At 45.5% G+C, this 12899-nt stretch overlaps 1 protein-coding gene and 1 pseudogene across 1 annotated transcript in view; both read right to left on the reverse strand.

The window, feature by feature from the left end:
* LOC124613817 (beta-1,3-galactosyltransferase 4) overlaps window positions 1–12899 on the reverse strand; it is a 718801-nt gene that overhangs the window by 40465 nt on the left and 665437 nt on the right. The gene's annotated exons all lie outside the window — the stretch shown is intronic.
* LOC124614596 lies at window positions 10398–10515 on the reverse strand (annotated as a pseudogene).

Genomic DNA, 12899 nt, shown 5'->3' on the forward strand with positions numbered 1-12899 from the left:
GGAGTCCTTAGCTCCGTCCTCCCTTATGACCCCACTGTCGACGCAAGACATACCCCCACTACTTCGGGCACTTTTACATTGAACACAGTTACGTCCATATAGCAGTACCACCGACGAAACAGGCGTCAGCGCGGGTTATATACCGTGCCCTACAGGAGAGGCGCCCACCAAACGTAGTGGAGGCCAAAAAGGTAGTGTGGCGAGCGACACACGCGGTTGCGCTGGATACAGACGTCCGATCCACAGATAGGAGAAGATACCCACTGACTGAGCTGACAAGACTATGTCCGATTCTCGGTGGAATAACATACGACATGCGTGAAGACGTATCTGGATGATGAGGCGTAAGGAGAGTAGCGACACGCCCTTCTTCATCGTGTACGAAGCACTTTTTTATCCGTTTTCCCCATATATACACTCCTGGAAATGGAAAAAAGAACACATTGACACCGGTGTGTCAGACCCACCATACTTGCTCCGGACACTGCGAGAGGGCTGTACAAGCAATGATCACACGCACGGCACAGCGGACACACCAGGAACCGCGGTGTTGGCCGTCGAATGGCGCTAGCTGCGCAGCATTTGTGCACCGCCGCCGTCAGTGTCAGCCAGTTTGCCGTGGCATACGGAGCTCCATCGCAGTCTTTAACACTGGTAGCATGCCGCGACAGCGTGGACGTGAACCGTATGTGCAGTTGACGGACTTTGACCGAGGGCGTATAGTGGGCATGCGGGAGGCCGGGTGGACGTACCGCCGAATTGCTCAACACGTGGGGCGTGAGGTCTCCACAGTACATCGATGTTGTCGCCAGTGGTCGGCGGAAGGTGCACGTGCCCGTCGACCTGGGACCGGACCGCAGCGACGCACGGATGCACGCCAAGACCGTAGGATCCTACGCAGTGCCGTAGAGGACCGCACCGCCACTTCCCAGCAAATTAGGGACACTGTTGCTCCTGGGGTATCGGCGAGGACCATTCGCAACCGTCTCCATGAGGCTGGGCTACGGTCCCGCACACCGTTAGGCCGTCTTCCGCTCACGCCCCAACATCGTGCAGCCCGCCTCCAGTGGTGTCGCGACAGGCGTGAATGGAGGGACGAATGGAGACGTGTCGTCTTCAGCGATGAGAGTCGCTTCTGCCTTGGTGCCAATGATGGTCGTATGCGTGTTTGGCGCCGTGCAGGTGAGCGCCACAATCAGGACTGCATACGACCGAGGCACACAGAGTCCAACACCCGGCATCATGGTGTGGGGAGCGATCTCCTACACTGGCCGTACACCACTGGTGATCGTCGAGGGGACACTGAATAGTGCACGGTACATCCAAACCGTCATCGAACCCATCGTTCTACCATCCCTAGACCGGCAAGGGAACTTGCTGTTCCAACAGGACAATGCACGTCCGCATTTATCTCGTGCCACCCAACGTGCTCTAGAAGGTGTAAGACAACTACCCTGGCCAGCAAGATCTCCGGATCTGTCCCCCATTGAGCATGTTTGGGACTGGATGAAGCGTCGTCTCACGCGGTCTGCACGTCCAGCACGAACGCTGGTCCAACTGAGGCGCCAGGTGGAAATGGCATGGCAAGCCGTTCCACAGGACTACATCCAGCATCTCTACGATCGTCTCCATGGGAGAATAGCAGCCTGCATTGCTGCGAAAGGTGGATATACACTGTCCTAGTGCCGACATTGTGCATGCTCTGTTGCCTGTGTCTATGTGCCTGTGGTTCTGTCAGTGTGATCATGTGATGTATCTGACCCCAGGAATGTGTCAATAAAATTTCCCCTTCCTGGGACAATGAATTCACGGTGTTCTTATTTCAATTTCCAGGAGTGTATTTCCTCGGTGTAGGAATGTACCTAGATATTGTTTAGCTTACTCAGAGCACGATGCGGTGCTAGGTACATTTATTTTTGTTGTGGTATAAAATAAATACGAATTACGAATATCTTAAAATAAGTAAATAAAAATAGATAAAAATTCCCACAAAATATTTCCCCTTACCATCCCTGATACCTTGACAGGCGAGGGGGACACTGTGGACAGGCCTCGGGTTACGACCCCTGCGCACTCTCCCCTCCCACCCTCCATTCCATGCCTCAAAAAAAAAAAAGTGTGGAAGCGCACTGATTGGCTGTTGGTTGACTCAGGTTAGATTCCTGCTGCTACCAACGTTTTTTCATTTAATTTTATTCCTCGAAATGTTAAACTATTAATTATAAAATGTATGTATATTTAAACAATTCAGTTTATATATGTAAAATTAATATATTCAGTTTATTCATGATTACTACCCTCATCAGTCAAAGGGCTACAGGCCATCACCTCGCAGCACATTGATAAAATCTTGCACGAGCCACCACTGCCATTATTGTATTAGGCTAGGTATCCACTGGATGTGTAAATATGTGACAGGGTGTCATATAAAGGTATACATCATACTATCGCATGACAACACCTCGTCCTTTTCTCGTAGTGTCATCTGACCAGATGATTGCATTCTAAACTTGATCTAGTGAGTCCGTCTTATATTTTGCTGATTTTTTTTTTTTTTGTCTACATATATGCGTTGGACGCACCAGGGGCTTGCAGGTCGATGAAGCAATGGATGGAAGCAAGAATGGATGAGAATGATATATTATGTAGTCAAACACTTACACGAAATAAAATAACGGGACTCTGCAGAGGACATCAGCAATGGTTGTACAAGATGGTTAATTCTCCCATTCGCTGAAATTACATAAGTAGATTTCTTATGTAAACGTATAATCTACTTAAACATAAATCCTTAGTTTACTACACTATTTTTATCGTTACAAAATTCCTCTGGTATTTTAATGGTTTAGAAACAAATGGTATTTAACGTAAGCTTGTCAAATTTCTTGAAATTGTCTAAGAAACTGCTTGGCAACGAAGCTGCGCTTGCACACTCGTCTTTAGATTTAACATGTTCCACCACCAAGCCCCACATCCTGCTTTAATTAATTTTTACTTAGGATAGTTTCTTGGGAAGGGGGAGTGAGCTTCGCAGACTACACCTGCTTCTTTTGAAGTCAGCAAGAATTGCTAGTGCAATAATTCTTTAAATATGCTGCCTGACAAGAAAAATGAATTAACCAGAAGACATTGTCGTATGTCTATGTATCACCATGCTCATACACACCATTGGCGAGTTTCTAAATGACTTAGAGTTGCAATTGTCTGTGTCAGGTAGAACGACCATCGCAGTGCACTATTGCTGTTCGTGTTTAGTTTTGTTGCTGGTCCTGGCAGGGCTTCTAAGGGGTGCGAACAGCATCAGATATCAGATGTCGAGTGATCGCTGTGGATGATATGGAGCTGTCACACACTCATGTGAGAAAGCGTTATCAGCCCCTGACTGAGTTAGAAAGCGACCTTATCGTGGGTCTCCATTTGTCCACCTGGTCGAATCCTGCAATACCCAGGTTTGTGGGGCATTAGATGTGACGTTGCTCTAGTGCTGTACTGCGTGGAACCGTGAGGGCAGGCTTACTCGTGATAGGTCGACGACATCTCCCGAACACAGGGGACGATCCCCGCATTGGGCACCGAGCACATTGTAACCCCTCCACGTCCGCGCCCGCCACCCGAGAACAAGCAGCGGACTGACAAACGTTCTGCGTCACCCCACATCAGTGGTCGGAGATTAGCAGCAGCCCGGCCATGGAATCACTGTCCCACACGTACGTATACTGCCACTAACAGTAGAACACAAATGGCTTTGTATGGAGTGGTCTTATGACCAGGAAGCATGAGTGGTGTCGCAATGTGTTAAGCGAAAGAACCGTGGTTCAGTAGTGCTACCCCAGAAGACTATAGTCAACACGTATGGCAATGACTTCGACAGAGGTCTCATTCTTCCAATTTTGGACAGGTGTAACGGTGTTACTGCTCGCTTCGTGGTGTGGGAAGCCGTTGTCTGTGATTACAGCTCACGGATGATGGTGACTGAAGAACTATGTCGGCACAACAGTATGTCATGGACATACTACGACCTCATGTATTACGTCTCATGCGACAGTATTCTGGTGCTATTTTTCAAGAGGACAATCCTGGTACACACACAGCCCGTGTTTTTATGAACTACCCACATGATAAGTACTCCCATAACCAACAATATCCTCTGATCTGACCAGACAGAGCATCTGTGGGACTAGCTAAGACGTACATTCCATCCCAATGCCAGTATCCAGCACTGAAGACAAGCTACAACAGATGTGGAACACATTCTCTCACGAGAGGGTATAACGACTTTATCACACCTTTCCCAAAACAGTCCGTGCATGCATCTACGCCAGAGGGGGTGCAACCTCAAACTAATAAGTAGGCTCTCACTGCTAAGATTTTTACTCGATTTCGTAATCACTAATATAATATCATGCATCCCCTCTGAGACGCCCTGCTAAACCCACAGGACAGGACAGGACAGATAGTTCAGGTTGTGAAAAGGGGTCAAAATAAGCGGCCGTCAGTTACACTCGAAAATACAACCATTAATTTGATGAAACATTACAAGAACCAAGAAAAAATACTTTAAAAAAACACAGCTTTAGTTTTGGAACTTAATTAGCAGCTGAATGCGCCGTACAGTCTCATGCCTTAATGGCAAGACTACTTTGATTTAAAAACGGCTTAAACCCAATAACTTAAAGCTCAACCAAACTCAGAAATTTAAAAGGCAAAGCCTTATCTAAAAACAGTTCCTTAATAAGGCTAAAGGGCCAAAGAATCTGACACTTTAAGATCAAAACAACTTAAATTCAAAATCGGCTGAAGGACCAACACTTAAGACTCAAATTAGGCTGAAGGCCCAAACTATCTGACGCCTAAAACGCAAAACAACCTTAATCTAAAAATCGGCTAGAAGTCATACAAGTACAAACAACGAGAACAAAAAGAAAAGGCAGTACACCCAACGGCGCTCAGAAGTTCCGATGGTCGTCCTCGAACTCAAACACTTAGGTGAGACAGGCAGTTGGCCCAACCATTGTCGATCCTTTGACAACCCAACCGACAGACAGTCAACAGACCCATCGACAAGATAACCACCGCATCAGCCGACCAGGACACAACAGGGAGTTCAATGGAACAACGTAGAAGAAATTGACGCCCACAACCAATTGTTCATAGAGCTGTCAAACTACACACCATGCTGGACAGCGAGAACACGATGAGGAAAATACACTGCCTGAATTTACGTCAACGGCCAGAGCAGGTAACCGGAATGTTAATAGCCACAAGGCAGAAGATTCCGCTGGTGCACTTCAATTCAAATAACCAAGTACAGTTAAACTCCTCTGGTGGGTGGCTAAAATTTACCAGCTTAAAAACACACGTTGCTGCTCGCGGGAATATCCCAACAGCCAAACGACACAATGTGAACAGTCGTGACTTGCTGGTAGATTAAGTCGAAACTCAAGTTTCATGTCCAGGATCGGTGAGCCACGAACCTCGTAGCAATGGGAACAGCACCACACACTCCACCGCATAGAGGCCGCCAGTGTGCCCGGCCAAACTACGCGCCGCGGAGATTTCCTCGCTGCTCTACGCCAACCGACCAACTGCCCAGGCCCGGAAATGGTGAAAGGACCAAGTATACGTCGAGCGATGAGACGACTAACCGAACGACGAACCAGCGGTCGTCCCTCTCCAATCTCCCTCCGTCGGACAGTTCATGTGTGTCGTCAGCGGTAGGCGAGCACTGGTTGTCGACGCCTCACCGGTGCTCCGTCCCTCAACTTCGCTGCTGCTGCGTCCCGACTGCACTGCTGCTCCGTCCCGAACTGACTGCCTGACACACGACGACCCGGAACTACAATCGGTCGCTCCAGAGATGGTACGACAGCACACTTATCGATACGCGCTGCTACTGCCACTCACGGGCAAGTAAGGCAGGAAGTTAGTGACGCCAGTAAATGGAATAAGAAAACGAGGCGGCAGTACCGGAATAGAAGATGACAAACAATGAATGGGACAAACGCGAGCCGTGCAAGGCTCACTCTGAACCCGTGAAATTCCATTCCGTTTCCTGTTCCCTTTCTGGGTGCTCTACGTTTTTCTCAGGAATAGTATAGCGCAAAACGCTTTTAACAATTTTGGGGCAAATCTAGGGAATATCAAATTTACAACCGCAACTGAGTGGTCACTTAAACACGACAGCTACACCATCCCACAACTTGAAATAAACTTTCTTCTAGTGATACTAAAGGATCTTTTGGTCCTACATGCGTCTTTGTGCCTGCACCAAGCTGATTAGCTTCTTGCCGTCCATCACTGTGTCGCGCAACCGAGTTGGAAAACTCAAACTGATTTGACGCTTGTGTATGTCGCATGGTATTGCACGACAGCGGACACCTTTTTGTTTGACCTGCACGTTGTCGTGCAAAATCACGCGATTTGTCGCAAGTTAGCGCCCCCAGTGGACGTTAGGCCTACTGACAGGAACAGTCCACTCAATTCGCAGTCAAATGCCAAGTAATTTTAGACAGCATTATATTTTGCCCACACTTAATAATAATAACATCCGTGAAATGTAAGTGCAATAAGGCCTCGAAACCTCACTGTAATGGAGTTCTCGAGGTTCAAATTATTACCATTATTTTAGGGTAATTAGAAAAAGAAGCATCCTACGTAAGATAGATTTTGTGTACTCCACTAACTGTGGAGCACCATTAACATTCCAGAATTTCATTGCTATTAAAAGTAAAAATACTTAATAATCATATAAATGATGAGAAGTCTTAAATTCAATATCCTTAATGAAAAATTATATCGAAAAGTATCATACGACTCTGAAAATAGTCTGTGGAGCGAAAATTTCAGCTACCTTATAGAAAAAAGACGAAAGAACATTGGAGATATATCTTGTAAGTAATGTCCGGCTCCAGATCAAAACAATTCGTCACGAAACAGAGATTATGGTAATTTAGCCTGAAGTGTTAAAAGTTACAAAGGCCAGAAAAACTTTGTAGTGTGATAAACAAAAATAGAGAAGCACGGCGTACATGCTCGAAACTCGTTACTGTCAGCATCAGACGTCCCTCTCAGCTTATCAGAATAATTTAACAACTCTTCAACAGTGTCCGTACAGCAGGTACATTATAGCGGTCTCAGCTGACAACGTTTGCTCACGCGTATGTCCCTTCACACGCAAGCCTGAGCTCTAATAGGCTGTTGTCATGAAAGTCAACCACACCTGAACGCAACTATAACGAGTTCTTCCTCTGCTATAAGTGGCATCTCGCAACATTGATTGTAAGACACCAGACGCTGTAAATGCGAAATCTACCATGCGGCTTACCTAAACAGTTCGGGTGCAACTGCCGTGACGTTTAAAATAAGAATAAAAATGCATGGACAAGAATTTTACAGCGTAATATACCGTTACTACAAACATCTAAGTGATAAATACTTGTTTTGCAAATAAAACTGGCTTTTCCTGCTGCTAGTTACTTTACTTATCCCGTACGCGTTTCGCCTTTTCCTGTTCTAAGGCTTCATCAGTGGGATTTATAACGATACAGTTTTGTTAGTTTTAGTTTATTAAACAGTTCATTTCGAGATTTTTTTGTAAAAAAAGTAATTACTTAGGATTTGCTGGTCTGGAGGTCGCACTACCACTTTTATCACTGCCATATAATCACATCTTTGTGTTCTCGGCTTCCACGTACTGTTCACCATGTTTCTCACTCTTTTTCGTGGTGGACTATTGTTCTTTTGTCACTCGATACAACTATTTCGTCGTACACTATTTTTCACAACGTAAATATTGCGACTCCATTACATGTTTCATCTTCTTTGGTATATTTACCTATTTGTGGCCAACGTAACGAAGTATATGTTCGAGACTCACTTATGTTTATAATGTTTATACCGTGTGTGTGTATAAGTGAGAGAGGAGGGCATAGAGCCGACGAGGTTTTTTTTGGAGGGGGGGGGGGGGGCGGTGTACTAGCTGTTAGCGAGTGGTTGAGAACTTTGGTGATAGCTGATTTGACTTTTCATTTCAATATTCGGTGGAGGGGTTCATGGATGAGTGAGTGTAAAGATGTTGGGTCCTATTATTATTATATTGGACAGTATCATTATATTAATATTTTTTGCAAACGTTATTCTATTATTTTTATCTATTAGTGTAAATAATGAATTGCTTGGCATGTGTACTTGGTCAGTCAACAGGATTTTCCCCTTTGCTTTGGTTTTCAGTATGTGGTAATTTTCTTGTATGGTTAGGACGACCTCCAGACCAGATGTGAGGAAACGCAGATCAGCAAATCGTAAGTAATTACCTTTTTTACAAAAAAAAAATCGCGAAGTGAACTCTTTAATAATCTAAAACTAACAAAACTGTATCTTTATATATCCCACTGATGATGCCTTACTACAGGAGAAGGCGAAACGAGTGTGGGATAAATAAAGTAACTAGCAGCAGGAAAAGGCAGTTTTATTTACAAAACTTTATATGCTTGCTGCGGAGGATGGCCACACTAGCAAACTTGTTATCTGAGTGATATTGTGCACCGTAAAATATATAGGGTGATTTTTTTCCACCGTGTACAAACCCTAGGGACTGATCGACGAGAGGATACGGAACAAAAAAGATCTAATGAACTTAAGTCCGTAAATGCATGGTTTCCATGCTAGAGACCATTTATTCAAACGTACATTGCTGCAGTGTCTGCGGTCTAATACGCGCTGTACCATGCAACCACAGTTACAGTATGTGTTGAAAATGGTTTCCATGTGCCTCAACGCATGCATGTACGCGCCGAAGCATGTTCTGTCTCACACGTTCCCATCGGCCAGGCTGCATCCGAACAGTGGCAAAGGCAGCGTGAATACGCTGTTCTAGTGTCTCCACATCTGGAATGGGCTGTGCATGCACGATACTTCTGAGATGGTCACATAACCAGAAATTGCGCGGGTTGAGATCCGGTGAACTAGCAGGCCATTCAACAGGACCCCCTCGTCCAATCCGTCAACCAGAGAAGACACGATTGAGACGCGTCCAGACGTTAACGGCGAAGTGGGCACCATCATGTAGCAGCCACATAGCCATTCTAATAATAAGTGGCACTTCTTCCAGCAGGGGAGGCAAAGTCACCTGTCAGAAACGCCGACAGTTCTGCTTGCCAAGCGACGTGGAAGGAAGACCCCGAAATACGGTCGCCAATTACCCCGGCCCACACATTCCGGCTGCACCGATGCTGGTGATTCGCCGTCACCATACCATGGTATGCTATCCCGCCGATGACTGTTATGAACGGTGAAGATACCACTCCGCCTAAAGGTGGCCGCATCTGTGAATAGGATGGATGACACAAATCCCAGAGTCATGGTTGCCTGGTGAAGAAACCACTGACGGAACTGCTCCCCATATGGAAAGTCTGTCGCTAGCAAGACGTGCGCAAACTGGAAGTGATTGTCATTGTTCCACACGGTTGTCTGGCTTACCATGTACTGGCGGTCCAACCGCCTGGTACTGACACGGCGGTCGCCTTCCACAGTGTTAAGCACATTTTCCTCCATGTCTGGTGTCCGAACATTTCGGGTGGGTCCTTCATGATTTCCTACTTCCAGAAAGGACCCTGTCTGAGACAAACGGCGAAACACCGTTGCAAATATAGAATGCTGTGGTTGTTGTCGGCGGTGATAAGTCTCCTGATACAACCTTGCTCCTCGCCGCCCGTTGCCATTTGCCTTTCCGTAGGTAAACACCATGTCAGCAAGCTCTCGGCTGGCATAGGGAGCCATTGTGTACAACGGTGTATCACATCCACTACAAGGTGAGTCAGCAAGAGAAACGAAATGTACGCAGTATTACCAATTAGTATGGCAGGAGAGGGCGATAGGGCATGACATATGAGGAACAGTATCACCCTCTAGGAGGAAACCGTGCATACTGCAACTGTGGCTGCATAGTACAGCGCGAATTAGACCGCAGACTCTGCAACAAAATATGATTGAATAAATGGTCCCTAGCATGGAAACCATGCATTTCAGGACATAAGTTCATTAGGCCTTTTTTGTTCTGTATCTCCTCATCGATCAATCCCTAGTGTTTGTACACGGCGGAAAAAAAGTCAGCGTTTGCTCCAAATGTGGTCTAAACCAGTCATACTGTAACCAAAACTACTCTCTCTCTCTAAAAAAAAAAAAAACACTCCTCCCGAACAGGTCATGAAGACCCAACGGTACCGACCAGTCGCCATCATGTCATCCTCAGCCCACAGGCGTCACTGGATGCGGATATGGAGGGCTATGTGGTCATCACACCGCTGTCCCGGCCGTATGTCAGTTTCCGGGACCGGAGCCGCTACTTCTCAATCAAGTAGCTCCTCAGTTTGCCTCACAAGGGCTGAGTGCTCCCCGCTTGCCAACAGCGCTCGGCAGAGCGGATGGTCACCCATCCAAGTGCTAGCCCAGCCCGACAGCGCTTAACTTCGGTGATCTGACGGGAACCGGTGTTACCACTGTAGCAAGGCCGTTTTCTCATACTGTAACCGAAAAGAACGTGAAACTCAGACGGAAAAATAAACGATATACATACGCGTAAACGTGACGTTATTAAGAACGTAACGCAAGGCTGACTTGGATTCTTCTCTGCTGGCACACAGCACAGCTACCAGGTAACATAACTCGCCCACTTGCAGGAGCTGACAGTAAATAAATGGAAAGGCAAGGGACAGTCAATCAAGACTTGCGTGAGTGCAGTTTACAGGGTGGTTATAATTAAACGTTCACTACTTGAGAGCGCCCCAATGAAAAACGAGCGGTCGTAGAACAACGAAACTTTGTGGGAACATTTGTAAAGATGTACGGAAGAGAAATATAGATGAACCATTGAAACACGCACATTTTAATTTCCACGTGAGAGTATAACATATGCATCCACGACGGTCTCGTTCAAATGGTTCAAATGGCTCTGAGCACTATGGGACTTAACTGCTGAGGTCATCAGTCCCCTAGAACTTAGAACTACTTAAACCTAACTAACCTGAGGACATCACACACATCCATGCCCGAGGCAGGATTCGAACCTGCGACCGTAGCGGTCACGCGGTTCCAAACTGACGCGCTTAGAACCGCACGGCCACACCGGCCGGCACACGACGGTCTGGAACCGCATTAGTGATACCGTATAGAACTTTTCGAATGGTGGATCACGACTTGTTCAGGTGTCGTGACACATTCGTGCACTGCCTGAACATCGCACATTACGTGCTGCATTCTCAAGGTATGGCAACAGTAACTTCTTCAACAATTTGACGGACGGCCCCTCCCATGAGTAATTTCCTAATCGCCTTGTTGATTTGAATAACAGCTTAACGAGTAAAGCCCCGCTCACGTTATCCAGAGCTATGTTTATTAACTGTCTGCATCTGTAACGCACACTCATGTTTGTGTCTGAACCCTATGTCGCGGTAGAAGTAACTGCAACACAATTCCTGCGGAGCAATCTGAACATCATTCCCATAATACTGTCTAAAAAAAAAATGGCTCTCAGCTCTATGGGCGCTAGGTCATCAGGTCATCAGTCCCCGAGACTTAAAACTACTCAAATCTAACTAACCTAAGGACAGCACACACGTCCATGCCCGATGCAGGATTCGAACCTGCGACCGTAGCAGCAGCGCGGTTCCGGACTGGGTAATATTGTGAATCTATACGGTAAACAGTTTTCCGTCTACGCTGCCTCATGTGGCGGAAGTCTAATTGTAACCACTCTGTCATTAACGAAGACAATTTAGAAACGCTAGTCATTTATGAAAAATTTATGGTAGCAGAACATAAATTACAGTAATATATTCTTTTTACAATACGAGTATATCAGTAAAGTACTGCAGTAGTTCTTAACGCTATGTTGTATAAACTGAGATGACAAAAGTCATGGGATAGCTCCTAATATCGTGACGGATACTCTTTTGCCCGCCTTAGTGCAGCAGCTCGACGTGTAATGGACTCAACAAGTCGTTGGAAGGCCTGTAACCTCCCCCTCACTTATCGACCTTAATGACAGTGAAAATTTAAACCGCGTGTACCTAATAGAAACTTGGGGAAAGCAATCGTCACCGAAGTTAAACTGACGGTAAAGAGGGTGGAAAGGGTTACATCTAAATGAAAGGAAAAATGAAAATGAAACTGGTGGAAATTAATTCTGAAAAGCGGTAAAGTTAATAAAGAAAGTAAATGTGCGGCCATTACGTCAACAATTAACTAGCGGTAATTAGATATTTGAGATTTGGGGGAAATTACGGTCGCCAGTCCTAAGGACAATTACTATAGTAACTGAAAAAAGAAAGGTTATTACACATATAATTAGCACTAGAAGCGTGGCAACTGAAGGTTGACACGTGTAGTGTGAAAACTGAAAGTTTGTCAGAAGTAATAAATTTCGCTACACTCTGACTTAATTTAGCAAAAGAATTAATAAAACCGGAAAATCGAAAGTTAATTTAGTGACTGAAGTTAATAGTGAACTTTGTTTCTGAAGCATATCGAAATTCAGTAAAATACAGTTAGTCTTGGGCTACCTCAACAATCATTTCAAAAGCTACTTGAATCTACGCAATTTAAAAATAAGAGATTTAACTTCGAACTTCAATTAAATGATTCTGAGCAATTAACAATAGTAAAATTTAGTACGTACCAAGCTGAGCTGTAGTCACAGGTAAGCTAAAATATGCAAACAAAACTCGCACTCTTAATTTGTGCTCGTGTAATCTAAATATTGTTGCCAGCTATGAATATTTTAACTGAACTTTGAAATTAAGGCAGTGAAATTGAATTATATCATTTTAATGCTGGCGTTTGAATTTCAACGACACTCGGGTTCATTTGGGAAAAGGAAGGGACCCTGCTTGGCAATGCAATTG

This window comes from Schistocerca americana, chromosome 4, assembly GCF_021461395.2.
Source record: "Schistocerca americana isolate TAMUIC-IGC-003095 chromosome 4, iqSchAmer2.1, whole genome shotgun sequence".
Classification (NCBI taxonomy): domain Eukaryota; kingdom Metazoa; phylum Arthropoda; class Insecta; order Orthoptera; family Acrididae; genus Schistocerca; species Schistocerca americana.